This window comes from Ruditapes philippinarum, unplaced genomic scaffold, assembly GCF_026571515.1.
Source record: "Ruditapes philippinarum isolate M1 unplaced genomic scaffold, ASM2657151v2 ctg2878_1_1_1_1, whole genome shotgun sequence".
Classification (NCBI taxonomy): domain Eukaryota; kingdom Metazoa; phylum Mollusca; class Bivalvia; order Venerida; family Veneridae; genus Ruditapes; species Ruditapes philippinarum.
Window position 1 is genome coordinate 31455 of NW_026856901.1, and position 13950 is coordinate 45404.

The window sequence follows — 13950 nt, forward strand, 5'->3', positions numbered from 1 at the left end:
AGACTTTTTACAGCCGCCACACAGCACAACTAACACGGATGTGATAGTTTGGCATTTTCCTTTGAACCAGCGAAGTCTTCATGATTTCATAATCAAACATATGCCACAGTGTGGGGAATAAAATTAAATGTTTAGAGCTTAGAAGAAATATACAAACTGAAAGAAACATAAATTTATTAATTAGAAGAATATATTATATACTTGATTGATTGACCAGACAGAAAGGCATGAGGAAATATGATTGTTTAATTCATGTAGGTTGTTTACATTTACTTTTCGGAGCCTGATGTTTTCAGGCTATTGGAATGTGAGTGAAAAAAAGCTTTTTAAAAATCTTTATGAAGTATTGTTCAAACTTAATTGTTACTCTTAAGCTGCTCTCCAACACAGCACAGGTCTTAAAACATTATATACTATATGCATAAAAGTAAAATTTGCAGTTTCTATCAGATAACTGTGATGTAACAGTTGTTTTGTTGCACTTGACACAGAAACACATATAAACGTCCCTATTAGTATAATGATCATACCCGTTGAGGCGTTAACATGTAGCAAGTAGAACAGTTTGGTGCACATAGTACTTTATATATAAATGTCAGTTAAAAACCAGATTACCAAGATTAATAATATCTGTCATATTTTGCGGTTCGGATAGGAATATCCGTCCCGAGGTGACCCGCTCATTGGGCGGTAACGAGGCTTTCCGAGTTACCGCCCATGGGCGGGTGACCGAGGGACGGATATTCCGATCCGAACGGCAAACATATGTCAGATATGTTTTCTTGCATATTCTACCATATTCCATTATATTTTAATTCTTTATCTTTATTTTCAATGAAAATTTATGTCATTACAACTGTAACTACTTTCTTACAACAGGGTATGAATTACAAAATCATTCATAACGGTAAATTGACGTCATCTTTACCGTGTCATTGTACAGCACGCGACTCATCTGGAACCCCCATGCCAGATGAAATTTCCGTCATGGGTAATACTAACGTAAACGCCAGTCTGATATGCAAGAAATATTCGTTTTTGTCTACACATAATTTTCTATGATTGCAACCAAGCTCACAATTGTTCTAACTTCAAGATCTACTTGCATACAATAAAATGAGTGTGTAAATAATTTAAATCAGTACACATGTATTTACGAAATAAAATGTTGCAACGGCTTAAAATTACAAAAGCATAACAATGCTAATGCATTACTTGGGGTTTATCTAGTATAACATGTATTAATCATGTTCCCTATAAATATACAATTCTTAGTTGAAATTTTATGTTATTGGTTTATACAGAATTTATTTTAGTTCGATTGTGTAGAAGTCTATAAGCTTAAAAATACACTTTTGAATCCTTTCCTGGAACAAACCAGTGTTGACCAATGAAAGTTAAGTTTCTTGCTCACGGAAACAATGACTTGCCTGTGAGTTGAACCCAAACGGCTAGAGATCATTAGAATACTAGTCCGACAAGTTAACCGACCGGCCATGCCGCCACTCATTTATGTAATTGGTGAATTTTTGTTAAATCTAAATGTACATGTATTTCTATTATTTTGAATTTTTTTCAATTTTCAAAACAACCTGTCACTTTTGGAAAATGAACACAATAAATCAGAATCGGCGAAATTAAATTCAATAACTCTCGCACATTTTATAAAATTTATAACTTTAAAACAATTTAACATCCATGGTACATAGCAGAGGCTATCTATAGGGACAGCTTTCTGTCTTCTAGCTGATATTTCAGCTGTTGTTTATTGGTTTTGGTAAAGATGTGCACAGATCATTGTAGGGGACAATATTAGCATTTTTAGGGGAAAATATACCTATTTTGGGCTAGGGGAAACAGCCTTTTTACAGGAAAAAAACACTGTAAGTATATTAAGTAATGTTGATGACACTTAGATTTAATTCGATTTTGTCTCTAAAAGACATTAGGTCATAGACATTTGATTCAGTGAGTGTAGTGACAAGTGTTTTTAATCACAGGTAGTTAGTGAGTGCTAAAATTGTTCAGAATCGCCTCTTGTCAAATATCGAAATATGAGCATGACTAGTTCTGGCTTCCAAAACTTTATAAGCCGCTTTTTAACATTTTTGTTTTTCATCTGATGCGGCATTAAAGTTTTGGATTAGACCCGTTACGAAACCTAACCAGAATAACATAAGTTGATTTATTCTTGTTTTTCACTTGCAAATACACTTGACCCAATCAATTCTTGTGCATTTTACGATAAAACAATCATGTTAATATCATTCTATACCAATTAAAGTATCAAAATATTAATACCGTCATTAAAATTGCCTATTTAACTGTAAAATATCAATTTACGCCGACTACAGTTGGCCATGACATTCAGGTGCAACGCGAGATCTCGTATGACGTCATTCGCGGGAAGAGATTTGAATAGAGTCGTGTACTATGTTTAGAACATTTTGTTGACATGATTTCGATACTTTTATTCAAGATAATGTTTTTATTTATTTTCATTAATTTTTTAGTACTTAAATACGATTGAATTGAATATAAAAGTCAGTAAATAACCTTTTTCAATATCTTTAAAAAAAGTAATTTATAAAATATTGGAGGCACATGGGTTCGTAAAGGTCAATCTCGTAATCACGTGATTTTACCTGTCGGAAACTATTAGGTAGTTTATGTTCGTAATAAGTTTTTATTTGTCCATCCTTGGCTTATCAACAGATAATATATAGTTTTATCAAGGTATGCTTCACTTTACTTCATGGCATGCTCGATGAATAAATACGAGCGTGTCAGATTCCTGCACGATTATTGGTGGACTTTCCCTATGGGGTTATCTTCAGCGTTCACGTCATGTCATAGTATATAAACGAGATCTCGTATGACGTCATTCGCGGGAAGAGATTTGAATAGAGTCGTGTACTATGTTTAGAACATTTTGTTGACATGATTTCGATACTTTTATTCAAGATAATGTTTTTATTTATTTTCATTAATTTTTTAGTACTTAAATACGATTGAATTGAATATAAAAGTCAGTAAATAACCTTTTTCAATATCTTTAAAAAAAGTAATTTATAAAATATTGGAGGCACATGGGTTCGTAAAGGTCAATCTCGTAATCACGTGATTTTACCTGTCGGAAACTATTAGGTAGTTTATGTTCGTAATAAGTTTTTATTTGTCCATCCTTGGCTTATCAACAGATAATATATAGTTTTATCAAGGTATGCTTCACTTTACTTCATGGCATGCTCGATGAATAAATACGAGCGTGTCAGATTCCTGGCACGATTATTGGTGGACTTTCCCTATGGGGTTATCTTCAGCGTTCACGTCATGTCATAGTATATAAACGGGTTCGCTGAAGACCTTAAGCTAGAGCATGACCAGCTTGTGTCTTCAACGGCTTGAAATCTGAAACTAGGAAACCAAAACCCTGGCCCCAGGCCCCGAGTGTTTTATTTATGTTGTATTATAAATGTATGAGGAAACGCAAAATTCCACAATATCATGGAATCACATTTACTTTGCACATTTTTTTAAATTTCATAACATGGTCATCACTTTGAGTAAGAAAAGGTCAAACGTTAAGGTACACATGTATATTTTTAAGGGTTTCTGACTGAATTTATTTACATTGCCTTGCAGTTACTAGCAAGTTAATGGAGTGTGCTATAGCTACAAAAAGATTCAAGAAGTAGCAACCACTTTTAAGTTAACAAAGGTTAGTTCAATTTATATTTACTTGTATAAATACAAAAAATCAATTGAATTATACCTATTACATGCCTGCAACATTTTCAATTTTGCCGTGTTGGGCTTTCTTTAGGGATTCTGTATTTATCTATTTTATGATCACATCCGTGTTGTGCCGTGTGGCGGCTGTAAAAAGTCTCCCCGTACATTTAATCAATGATGTTATATTTTCGATCCTTGAAGATCGTTTAGCACGACATTATTGTTGTGCTTGTGGTATTTTTAGTTTCAACTTTTCGGCATTTTCTAGTTGGGTGGTTCCAATATTCCTACTTGAATAATGTTGAATCACCCTTAGGATATGTTGCCTGCTTTTTGAATTTGTCTTTTGACGTCTTATCTGTGATACGCAGGCTTCATAACCTCTGATCCCCTTTCAAAATTCCATTTTACTTAGTTCCGCCCATTGTTTTCTCGTTTAGGGCACACTCTTTTTATTACTTGGGGACCATACGCCGCTTTTCATGGAATGGCACGGAAGTGTCACATTGAAGGTTCCATGATAACCGCCGTATGAACACATCTGCGGATGTTTCTAAATTAAAAAATTTTACTATTTCATGTTCAAAATGTTGAATTCTGCTTAAGCCGGTGCTAGGGGGCGTGGACTGTAACTTGCACTTTCCAGTACCGTCCATGAACAGGCTCAATCAAACCGAGCCTGCAACATTTTCAATTTTGTGTTGGGCTTTCTTTAGGGATTCTGTATTTATCTATTTTGTCTATTTATCCAGACAAAATGTGCAATGGTCTCAATAGATAAGTCGAATTTTAAAATGTTTCTTCCAATTTCTTCAAATGCACAAACCCCAATTTAAAGATCTTAATTCCGGAATTAATCCCCCCTTTTGTAAATTAAATTTTTTCTTGAACTTCCATTGCACTTACCTAACTGATATTTTTGACATAGATTCGACCTTCAAAAGTCTTCCACCAAATAACATTTTATTTATATAACAGCAAGTGAATAGTCTTCCAACAAATAAAACATGTGTATGTAGATCTAAAGTTCTATCCTTCCTTATATGGTATGGTGCTTGAGAAAATTATGCCATTAACTATCAATTTACAGAAACAAATGTGGTGTTAAATTAATTCAGTGTTGTGGGATGCTCCAATATTTGTGTCAGTAGGTCCTGTTTAGCTCGACAATACGAAGTATATGGATAGCTGTCCTACTCGCCCCGGCGTCCGCGTCCAGATTTCAGATTAAAGTTTTGGTGCAGAATAATATTTTTTTCAGTATAACTTTTTCATTTCTTAAGATATAAATTTCAAACTTAAAATATATGTTCCTTATCATCAACTCAACTTTATGTAACAAGGTTTATAACTCTAGCACTAATATTTTCAGATTTATCTCCTCTTGAACTTAGAATTTTTCTTATTTTTTTTTATTTTTTACTGTTACTTGTTTATTTCTTATGGGATCAACAGTTACTTCATAATTCAAATATATGTCCCTTATCATCAACTACATCTTATGTGACAAGGTTCATAACTCTAGCACCAACATTTAGATTAATTTCCCCTTAAACTTAGAAGTTTTCTTAAAAAATATCATTTTTACTGTTACTTATTTATTTCGTAAGGGATTAACTTATTATTTCAAATATATGTTCCTATCATCAACCATATTTATGTGACAAAGTTCATTACTCTAGTACTAATATTTTCAGATTTATTTCCCCTTGAACTTTGAATTTTTCTTAAAAAAATATTTTTTTTACTGTTACTTATTTTTTTCTTAAGGGATCAACTTCATACTTCAAATACATGTTCCTTATCAGCAGCCACATCTGATGTGACAAGGTTAATTACTCCAGCACCAATATTTTCAGATTTATCTCCCCTTGTAAACACTATTTCTTTGAAATATGTGATGATTGCAAATTGTGTTGTTCTTAAACAATGATGAATTGTTTCAAACATTTGATGAAATAATTAAAAAGTTGGAATAATTTTGCAATGTCTGACAGTTAGATATTTTATAAGCTATTACCTGCATTATGATTAGCCCACTTTACTTTTTTGTCCAAAAAGATACAGTGTCTGGTTCAGAGGCGTATGATATTTTGATGTTGCACGCAAAAGTTGTGGTAAGAGCCATATCACCGTGTGAACTAACATATGATGATAATTTTGGCATACTATATGTACAGAACAACAATTGTAATTTATCTTACCAACTTTCCAGTTTAAGGATGTATATGTCAGATAGGTGAACATGGAGGACAGGAGATCCATTTAAAGGATGCATTAGGGTAAATGAGGAGGGAATCAAGATATATAAATCTTAAATGTGAGACTGTCAATCTGACTTACAAGGGAAGAGTGTTTCTCTCAATGGCTTAGGCATTTAATGAAGAGGTATGTGATTATCTAAAAAAAATGTTTAAACGTTTTCTTAATTATAACTTCTATTATTTTCACGGGCATTGTAATTCAGCTTTCCTTTCCATTTCACCTCAAGACAATTAACATTTAAATATTAAATATTCACTGTAAGTAGCCTGACATGACAAATCTTACCATCTTATCTTGACTTCTTGACTTGACTGCCAGTTGTTTATAAGAATCACTCAAATTTATAAATGTAAATGACTTTGAAAATTTTTAATAAGTGCTAATTAGCTAATCGATAAGATAACTTGGGTTTTCTGTGGCAGGTTTATTAATTCTTTGACTTCAAACAAATTTACTTACACTGCTGTAGAATTGAGTTCTGCAGGATTTATAGATTATTTCATGTGAGAAAGCTATCCAGCTCAGTAACAGAACATTTTTGGTTCTACTCAGGTTCCCATTTTGGCCTGAAATCATGCACAGAGAAGCACTCGCTGTGTTCCTCCACCAGTAAAGCTGGAAAGTGGCCATACGACCATGCTACTACTGTGTAGGTTCAAACCCAACAAAAAGAAGTATGGAATTTTAGGTCTGCAATCAATTTTTCTAACAAATATTTCAGAAAACATAGGTGCTTGTTTGATGGAAACTGTAATAGCATTGAGGAAGATAGAGGTGGTCTTCTTGTAGGAAAACATGAGAGAAGTTTAAGTCCTTGGGTTGTTTAAAACTTAAAAGAAGTTGGAATACCAGGAGTTTGCCTGCCCTTTGCCCTATGTTATTTATAAATGAATTTACTTCATATTAGACACAGCAGTAGTCAGGTCAGCATCTTTATGTATATCAGTTTCAAAATGTCTTTGACCTTGTCAGTCAAATTAATTATCATCAAAATTGGCTTCAGAAATAACAAAGAAGTTGAACATGGCCCCAGACTGACAGTGGCTCTTGTTTTAAATACCAACAATGTTATAATAGGAGGCCATTCTTATTAAATGCTCACATGTGTTATGCTTCAAAGGTTTCTACAAAAAATTATTATGGCCCCCTTCGAAGATTATCTTGAAAAGTATTCATCACAAACTTCAAATTTCACATATTGATTGGTCTTAACTAGTAGGTGACCCCTATTTATTTTGGGTCATTAGGTCAAAGGTCAAGGTCACAGGGGCATTAAATGGTAATGTGATTTCCGCTTATTATCTTGGTAACTGTTTATCACGAAGTCTTCATATTTCACATATTGATTGGTCATTATAAGTAGATGACCCTTTTTGATTTTAGGCTCACTAGGACAAATGCCAAGGTCACAAGGGCCTTACATGTTTGAATTGTTTCCGCTGATTATCTTGAAAAGTATTCATCACAAAGTCTACATATTTAACATATTGATTGGCCATAACTAGAAGATGACCCCAATTGATTTTTGTGTCACAAGGTCAAAGGTCAATGGTTTCTGCTCATTATTTTGGTCAGAATTTATCACAAAGTCTTCAAATTTCACATATTGATTGGTCATAGCTAGTAGGTGACTCATATTGATTTTGGGGTCACCGTGCTAAAGGTCAAGGTCACAGGGTCTATGAATGGTAGTATGATTTGAGCTCATTATCTTGAAAGATAATTATCACGAAGTCTTAATATTTCACATAATATTTGGTCATAACCAAGAAATAACCCGATTTGCTTTTAGGGTCACTAGATCAAAGGTCAAGGTCACATGCGCCTTAAATGTCAGAATCGTTTCCGCATATACTCTTGAAATACTTCAGACTGTCAATCTGACTAACAAGGGAAGAGTGTTTCTCTCAATGGCTTAGGCATTTAATGAAGAGGTATGTGATTATCTAAAAAAAATGTTTAAACGTTTTCTTAATTATAACTTCTATTATTTTCACGGGCATTGTAATTCAGCTTTCCTTTCCATTTCACCTCAAGACAATTCACATTTAAATATTAAATATTCACTGTAAGTAGCCTGACATGACAAATCTTACCATCTTATCTTGACTTCTTGACTTGACTGCCAGTTGTTTATAAGAATCACTCAAATTTATAAATGTAAATGACTTTGAAAATTTTTAATAAGTGCTAATTAGCTAATCGATAAGATAACTTGGGTTTTCTGTGGCAGGTTTATTAATTCTTTGACTTCAAACAAATTTACTTACACTGCTGTAGAATTGAGTTCTGCAGGATTTATAGATTATTTCATGTGAGAAAGCTATCCAGCTCAGTAACAGAACATTTTTGGTTCTACTCAGGTTCCCATTTTGGCCTGAAAATCATGCACAGAGAAGCACTCGCTGTGTTCCTCCACCAGTAAAGCTGGAAAGTGGCCATACGACCATGCTACTACTGTGTAGGTTCAAACCCAACAAAAAGAAGTATGGAATTTTAGGTCTGCAATCAATTTTTCTAACAAATATTTCAGAAAACATAGGTGCTTGTTTGATGGAAACTGTAATAGCATTGAGGAAGATAGAGGTGGTCTTCTTGTAGGAAAACATGAGAGAAGTTTAAGTCCTTGGGTTGTTTAAAACTTAAAAGAAGTTGGAATACCAGGAGTCTGCCTGCCCTTTGCGATGGGGGATAATAAGTTTTTAGATGTTGAAAGCCTCATTAATGATGGTACCCGGACTAAATCTTGTTGGAAGAGGACTTGACACTGAGATAGCTACTATATATCGAGTCACGAGCATTCACCAAGAACACAAGTTTGAAGTATGTTTGAACAGAACTATATCGAGATGCCAGTTTTTCACTAGGGACATGGGATAACTTATCAATATCTGAAATATGTTTGACCAGAACGTTATTGAGGCACTAGTGTTTCACCAAGAAGTTATTAAGAACATACTTACTTATTAAATAACTAAGGATCACTAAACTTTAATACTACAATATCAATTTTAAATATTCCAGCTAAGATTGCATTATTCAAAATACTGTAACAATGTTCTTTAGTACTTAATTGTTGGGCCCTTGAAATATTCTATATGTGTAAGTTGATCTTGTCAAATACTTTTATTGTATCATTTTGATTATACTAGATTTTGAAAAAACTTAGATTTTACTACATTTTGAAAATATTTAATATTTAGTACCAAGTTCTTATATTAGATAATGCATAATTTAGCACCCTCCTACCTCCACCCCATACCTATGTAATGTTTAAAAAATGTATAATAAAATTGATAGTGTTTTCTATTTAAAACTTCGGTAAAAGTTCAAAAATAATGTTAAAATAATAAAGTAATTTAAATGGTTTTATGGTTTGATACCATAACTCTCAGTTCATTGCTGTAGATAGATATTTTAAGCCAATATACTTCAGTGTGGCTTGTGTGTCTAGGATTTTTATTTTGAAGCAGCATGCCACAAGGTTCATGCTAATTTTCATGAAAATTTTGAAATGTATTTAAAAGTAAAATATTGTGAAGTGAACAAAGAAAGTAATGACTGTTGTACATATTGCTAATGGCACTTATAACCCACATCACTTACAATCCACATATTTTTTTTAATCTTTTGGCGTATCTGGAGGCATGCAGCTTTAAAGATATACTATGTTCAAATTTAATATCAGAAAATATTGATAATTGCTACACAGCCTCTTTTTAAATGTAACATAAACATGATTTGACTTCACATAAAGTTGATATGTCATGTTATAAACTGTACATACTATAGGTCGTCACAATATCAATATATAGTGTCGTTTAAAAAACTGGCATTTTTGTTAAGAAAAAAAAACAACTTTACTTGTACTATAATAAACAATGTAACTTCCAATGCATAGTTCATTCATTTTTAGCTCGACTTTTTATGTAATTGCTACAGATAGTAATTTCAGTTGTTCTTAGGATTTTATTAAAGTTATTGAATGGAAAAAAGTGGTATATTTTGCGAAATATTTTTAAGACTTGTCCGTCAGATAGAAAACTTATTTAAAAATGTTAGGACTAAAACTGCATAGAAATCATGATGTTAAGCAACAACAAACTTTAAAACTAAAACTAAGAGGGCATAAAATTAATTTCAAATTACACAAGAATTTCTTTAGAAGTTTCATTTATATTTATTTATCCATTAAGAATAAATCTTTAAGAATACTAATTATTGTTGATTAATGATCCAAAACATGATATGGGAATTTCTTGTGAATGCTAATTGATACTTTTGATTTCTACAAAGGCTTATGTTAATAGTCTGATAACTGATAAAGTTTGTTTCTATTATTTCAAACTGTTTGAGAATATATATTTGTTTCCTTTACATACACTTTATTGACACAGCAAACATCTGTAATTAATGTAGCACTGAGGGAAATTTGGACAAACTGTGTTACAGATACCCCTTTTCATGCTTATTGACAATTGTGAGTACATTTATTAGTATGATAATTACTTGTTGCATAGCTTTCTTATTACATTACTGGCTGTTCCACATTATTGTTTAACTTTAACCTTGATAATAACTTTTTGAATTATTTGTGTATTGTCTTCATATTTGACCACAACAACCCTTTGGACAAGACCTTCAAGTAGACCAGACTATCATAACTGCTTGTTTTTTATTACTTTTGCTTTTAATGACTTTTCCTTTTTTGTTTTTGTATGGATTGTTTTCAAACTTGAATATAATAATCTTTTAGGGAAGGCCTTCAAGTTAAATCAGACAGACCTTCACTCATAAATGACCTTGATCTTGATGGCCCGATTTTGAAAAAAAAATTGACTGACATTGGCTACAACTTTGTTATTAATGAATGGATTGACTTCATGTTATAACACAACATTCCTTTGGATGAGACTTTTATGTATATCAAACACAAATTGACCTTGGTTTCCTAATGATCTTGACCTTCCAGGTTAAATTATTCAATATTTACATTTTTGCTATAAGTGACTGTAAGTTGGTAATTTATAAGTTATTCAATACACAGAACAACATTTTAGTTAAGAACTTCTAAAAGGTTGAACTGACCTTGATACTTAAATGTCCTTGACCATCAAAGTCAAATTATTGAATTTTAGTTAAATTGTAATTACTTTGTTATTTTTGTATGGATTTGAGTTAAACTTAGACAAAACATTACTTGCTTCCAAATAAACATACTGAATAATCTAGATGTGACCTTAACCTTAAATTACGTAGACTGTCAAGGTCGAAGTAATAAGTTTCTTTTTTTGTATGTTGCTATAACTATGTTATTTATAAATGAATTTACTTCATATTAGACACAGCAGTAGTCAGGTCAGCATCTTTATGTATATCAGTTTCAAAATGTCTTTGACCTTGTCAGTCAAATTAATTATCATCAAAATTGGCTTCAGAAATACGAAAGAAGTTGAACATGGCCCCAGACTGATAGTGGCTCTTGTTTTAAATGCCAACAATGTTATAATAGGAGGCCATTCTTATTAAATGCTCACATGTGTTATGCTTCAAAGGTTTCTACAAAAAATTATTATGGCCCCCTTCGAAGATTATCTTGAAAAGTATTCATCACAAAGTCTTCAAATTTCACATATTGATTGGTCTTAACTAGTAGGTGACCCCTATTTATTTTGGGTCATTAGGTCAAAGGTCAAGGTCACAGGGGCATTAAATGGTAATATGATTTCCGCTTATTATCTTGGTAACTGTTTATCACGAAGTCTTCATATTTCACATATTGATTGGTCATTATAAGTAGATGACCCTTTTTGATTTTAGGCTCACTAGGACAAATGCCAAGGTCACAAGGGCCTTAAATGTTTGAATTGTTTCCGCTGATTATCTTGAAAAGTATTCATCACAAAGTCTACATATTTAACATATTGATTGGCCATAACTAGTAGATGACCCCAATTGATTTTTGTGTCACAAGGTCAAAGGTCAATGGTTTCTGCTCATTATTTTGGTCAGAATTTATCACAAAGTCTTCAAATTTCGATTGGTCAAAGCTAGTAGGTGACTCATATTGATTTTGGGGTCACCATGCCAAAGGTCAAGGTCACAGGGTCTATGAATGGTAGTATGATTTGAGCTCATTATCTTGAAAGATAATTATCACGAAGTCTTAATATTTCACATAATATTTGGTCATAACCAAGAAATAACCCGATTTGCTTTTAGGGTCACTAGATCAAAGGTCAAGGTCACATGCGCCTTAAATGTCAGAATCGTTTCCCCAAAACTCTTGAAATACTTCATATTTCACATACTGATTGGTAGTAACTAGTAAGTGACCCCTATTGATTTTTGGGTCACTAGGTCGAAGGTCAGGGTCACAGGGTTCTTGAATGTTAGTATGATTTCCGCTCATTATCTTGAAAGGTATTTATCACAAAGTCTTCATATTTCTAATATTGATTGGCCATAACTATTAGATGACCCCTATGGAGTTAGTATAACTAGTTCTAGGTCTGGGCAACTAGTTCTAGGTCTAGGTTACAGGGGTCTTAAATGTCTCATTATCTTGAAAACTATTCATCACAAAGTCTTCATTATTTTTCGTTTTTTCCATAATTGAACACTTCCATGTACCCATTTATGGCAAGTTTCTATAACAAAATTACCAATTATGTGAGTCAAGGGCTAAGAAAGGTAGGGGAGGGCATATGTGACGTTCGACATTTCTTGTTTGCATGGTTTTATTTTAGAACTATTTCGTTGACAGTTTTTCTTTTTACATATCATTTCTTGGAATAAATCTATAAATACACTGATTTGTGTGTTATATACTTCTGCTCACATATACAAGTAGTTTGGACGAAAATTGGTTGACTTTTTTTTAACCAAACCATTTCCCAGCCAATTAAAGTGTCATATTTTAAAATGTTTATTCACAATATTTATGTTCTTAAATATGCATTTGGCTGGGTTTGTTAGCATGTTTTCAGTACATGATTTACAAGTTTGACAAGAGTTTTGAGTCATAAATTTCTTTCTGTACCTAAATATTTGGACTTGTTCTGCCTGAAAGTAGAAAATCTGAATGATATCAGATTGGGACACCTAAAAAAGTTTGCTCTACGAATCTCGAACTATTGTATGGAAAAACTTGTCTCTGTTATATATTTTGTGTTTTTTCTGAAAAAGCCTTAAAGTGTATCAAGCTTTATTATATACCTATAAACTTTCTCCCTAAAATACACGCAAATCTTGAAGCGCAAATACGCTTCAACGGAAAAAAATTTCCGTATTATGTTAGTGACAAATACGGTACCATATATGGAAGTGTCGGACTATATTTAACGTTGGTTCCGATCTTAGCTTTGTATAACGTTTCATTTGAAAACGGGAACCAAAATTATTAAAGGCGTGGCCAGTTTTGCAAGAATTGCGTATTCATCCGCCAGCTTATTTATTTCTTGACAACTACATTTCATTTTCTGAATAAAACGAAAATGTATATAATAAAAGGAAATTATTTTGAAGTAGCTTTCTGAGGCTATGTATTTTTCTACTCGCAACGTTCGGTCTCGCGAGATATCAATTTTCCACCGCTGCTCGTAGCAAAATACAAAGCCCAAGAAAGCTACTACAACATAATATTCCGGATATATCTGATGAAAATTTTGTACATTTTGAAAAAAAGCAAAATTGCATTGTTTTAATAACTGTATGGTGATTTTCCGAAAAAGTTGTAACATAGAATGACTGTGTTAATTATCACACATGATTATACGTAAAGTAGAAAAAAGATGTTTCGGAACAAAATATTCCTCTACTATTTTCACTTGGTTTATTGATTATTTGGGGCAAGTTTCTCTTAATGTAAATAAATAGGTAGGTAATTTTGTATCTTTTCTAGGTATGTTGTATCTATTCAGATCATAGTACAACAAAAACTTTTTGCAG